The sequence below is a fragment of the Amblyomma americanum genome, chromosome 9, assembly GCF_052857255.1.
Source record: "Amblyomma americanum isolate KBUSLIRL-KWMA chromosome 9, ASM5285725v1, whole genome shotgun sequence".
In the NCBI taxonomy this organism is placed as follows: domain Eukaryota; kingdom Metazoa; phylum Arthropoda; class Arachnida; order Ixodida; family Ixodidae; genus Amblyomma; species Amblyomma americanum.
In genome coordinates this window covers 103,267,941-103,271,705 of record NC_135505.1, presented here as the reverse complement: position 1 = coordinate 103,271,705, position 3,765 = coordinate 103,267,941, and the positions used below count along the sequence as shown (strand labels likewise).

At 55.1% G+C, this 3,765-nt stretch overlaps 1 pseudogene; it reads left to right on the top strand.

Moving 5' to 3' along the window:
• Positions 1–200: 200 nt before the first annotated feature.
• Positions 201–3,032, top strand: LOC144103814 (uncharacterized; annotated as a pseudogene).
• Positions 3,033–3,765: the final 733 nt, after the last annotated feature.

Sequence of the window (3,765 nt, the reverse complement as noted above, 5' to 3'; positions counted from 1 at the left end):
TCGTGGAGGTCGTCGTAGCACTCGAAGGTCGAGGCAACACCGGCATAAGGAAGCATCGCATTACGAACTGGGACGCCTTTCGAAAGTCACTACCCGCGGTGCAACTGGACATTACGGACATCGAGCAATGGGCGGCCAACTTCGTTGAGACTATGGAAGGAGCTACCAAAGAGCTGGAGACGGGCGAACGGATAGACAAGATGGACAGCGGGCTGGCCCACCCGATAGAATCGAAGCAGTCCATAAAGGCGAGGTGGCAGAAGCGACGAACCAGCCGAAGTCTAAGGAAGAAGATTGTCGAGCTCAACAGGCAGATCGAGGTTCACTGCAGGGTGCTATGCACCCAACAGTGGAACGAGGTCTGCAACGAAGCCGACGGACAGATGCACAAGGGCAAGACGTGGAAAATACTGCAGCACCTCGATGAAACCAATACCAAGGGCCACCAACACAACCTGGCCAGGATCCTACACAATGCAATCTGCGAACACGGGAAGGACGAGGTCAAGCGAAGCTTGAACGCCAACTACCTACCGACCACCCCCACGGAAAGACACCCGGATTACCAAGGCAACGAGAACGAGACGTTAGATCGAGACATCCAGACGTGGGAAGTCAGAGTTGCCCTGCAGGGTCTCAATGGCAGGTCCGCCGCGGGTCCCGATCGAGTGACCAACAGAGCGCTCAAGAACCTCAACGAAGCGGCCATCGAAACGCTCACGAACTTCTACAACAAGTGCTGGCAAGCAGGAAGGCTGCCCAAGCAATGGAAAGCAGCCAAGACGATCCTCATCCCCAAGGCTGGCAAGCCGCCCAACATAGAGAACCTCAAGCCGATCTCGCTCACTGCGTGCGTGGGAAAGGTCCTCGAGCACGTTCCCATGAACAGTTGGCAGTGTTACCTGGAATAATCGGAGCTTTACCCCAATTCTATCATTGGGTTTCAGAACAAGCTCGGGATGCAATACGCCATGATTTTACTGAAGAACGAGATCATCGACGATACGACGGGCATCAAGAACAACAGAGCAATACTCGGGCTGGACTTGCAAAGTGCCTTCGATAAACTAAGGCACTCGGCTATCCTGGAAAAAGTGTCCAGACGAAACATTGGCAGGAGAACATACCATTACATCAAAGACTTCCTGACGGAACAGACCAACGAAATCTGCGCGGCAGACCTGCAGCCCGAAGAGAAGCAGCTGGGCAGCGTCAGAAATCTGCAGCGTTCGGTGCTCTCACCGCTACTCTTCAACCTCGTGATGATCGGGGTGGCCAACCGGTTAGAAAGCGTAGTGGGCGTCCGGCACGCCATCTAGCCGACAACGTTACGCTATGGGTACCGGGAGGAAGCGACGAACCCATTGAGACAACGCTGCAAGAAGCGGTCAACGCCATCGAGGAGCAGCTGGACGGGTCTGGACTCGTTTGCTCTCCGGCCAAGTCAGAACTGCTGGTGATACCACCGAAAGGAGCGGGCAGGAAAAGAAAGAATATGGAAGTCAAGTACGAGCGTCCCAAGATCACGGTCAAGACGGCGGGAGGCCATGTAATACCGGAGGTCGAGAAGATTCGAGTGCTCGGGCTGCTCATCCAGCGAAACCGAGTCAATGGTGAAACGGTCAACAAGCTAGCGGGAAAAGCGACCGCGGCAATGAGACTCATCAGGAGGGTGCCCAGCAGAAAAGCGCTGATGAAGGAGGAGAGCCTGACTAGGCTCGTTCAATGCTTCGCAGTTAGCCACATAACGTACGTGGCCGCCTTCCACAACTGGAGGCCGAGCGAACGTAAGAAGGTAGACTACACCATACGCAAGGCGTATAATGCGGCACTCGGCCTCCTCGAGAGCACGACCACCAAAAAATTCATGGCGCTGGGAGTCCACAACACGCTGGGCAAAATATCCGAATCACAGCGAACGGCGCAACTCGAGCGTCTCTCTGAAACGAGAACCGGAAGACATACTACGGGACCTTGGCCTCGAGCCGAGGGAAGGCACGCTGGAGAAAGACGTACCTATACCGGATAGCATCAACAGAAAGCTCAGGGTCTGCCCAATCCCGAGGAACGTGAACCCCGAGCACAACAAGGAGTGGAGGCTGGCAAGGGCCAGGGCTCTTGTGGACCTCCACGCCAGAGAAGAAGGCGCCGTCTACGTGGACGCGGCGGAGTATCGAGGGAGCAGTAACGCATACGCGGCGGTGGTTGTCAGGGCATCGACTGGTGCAACGAAGACCGCGGCGACCGTCCGGACTCGAGAAGCGCACCAGGCAGATGAAGTGGCCATCGCCTTTGCCGTCTCCGATCCCGGATGCACTACTGTGTTGTGTGACTCTATAACGGCAGTGAAGAACTACGCCAAGGGTAGGGTATGTACTGAGGCCTCGCGCATACTGCGCAACGCCGAAGAGATCGGACGCAGAAGTGCTGTGTTGATCAAGTGGTTTCTGGCCCACATGGGCAGTGACGTGCCGGAACGCGGGAATGTGACCCACAACGAGACGGCCAACTCGATCGCGCGAGGACTAATCAACCGCCCCGCTTCAAGCACGGATGACTCGGAGTGTTGGTCGCAGTGCAGTGCCAAGGACAAGATGACCACCTGCAACAAAATAGTGAAATGGTACAGACTGAACAGACAGACTATGCCGCCACCTCACCCGGGGCTTACCCGGAGGGTGGCAGTGTTATATAGACAGTTACACACGGGGTTCCTGCTCAACCCGGTGCTAGCTAAGCACGTATGTCAGAGTGTGTACGCGAGTGACGTGTGTACACTGTGCGCGAAAGAGAGAGCCACCGCGGCTCACATCCTTTGGTACTGTAGTGTAAATCCGCGAGAAGCCAGCGAAAAGACGACAATGCCGCCGCAGCTAAAGGCTGCAACAAGGAGCTATGATCAAGAGACGAAACTCAAAGCCATACAGCAGGTCTCGGCAGCTCTAGAAAGGCAGCGACCGAGCGAAACCGAGGAGAAGGGGAGCAGCACACCCAGGAAGAGGGTGGCGGCCCTCTCGGACCCGCGGAAGTAGCGAGAGACCAAGACCTCGAAGAGAATAACGCACGAGACTGACGTAGTGGCCGCGTCGCGGTAAATGCTTGTCCTCCCTGCGTGGAGGGAGCCTAACCGATTCTGCAGGCATTTTCAATAAAGTTGTTCTCTCTCTCTCTCTTTAGCAATAGATACACTCGGTGACGAGGAGCCTTCGACGCATTGGCGAGAGTTCCTAGATCCAAGCATCGTAGGGCCACTATGCCACTTCTCACTACATGCCTGCAGTGAACAGCCTGTGGAAATGTTTTAATATGTACCACAAAATCCGGGCATGCTAGTTCAGGCCCTATCGAGAACCAACGCTCACCATTTCCAAAGAACCCGCCGCGGTGGCTCAGTGCATAGGGCGCTCGACTACTGATCCGGAGTTCCCGGGTTCGAACCTGACCGCGGCGGCTTCGTTTTTATGGAGGAAAAACGCTAAGCAGCCCGCGTGCTGTGCGATGTGGGCGCACGATAAAGATCCCCAGGTGGTCGAAATTATTTCGGAGCCCTCTACTACGGCACCTAATTATTCCTTTCTTCTTTCACTCCTTCCTCTATCCCTTCCCTTACGGCGCGGTTCAGGTGTCCAACGATGTATGAGACATACTGAACCATTGTCTTTCCCAAAAAACCAAACCAAAAGAAACCATTTCCAAAGAATAATGGGAGGTCGTTATGCCTAGCGATAACCTTAAACGCCGGCAAGGACAAGTAGCGAGGACTAA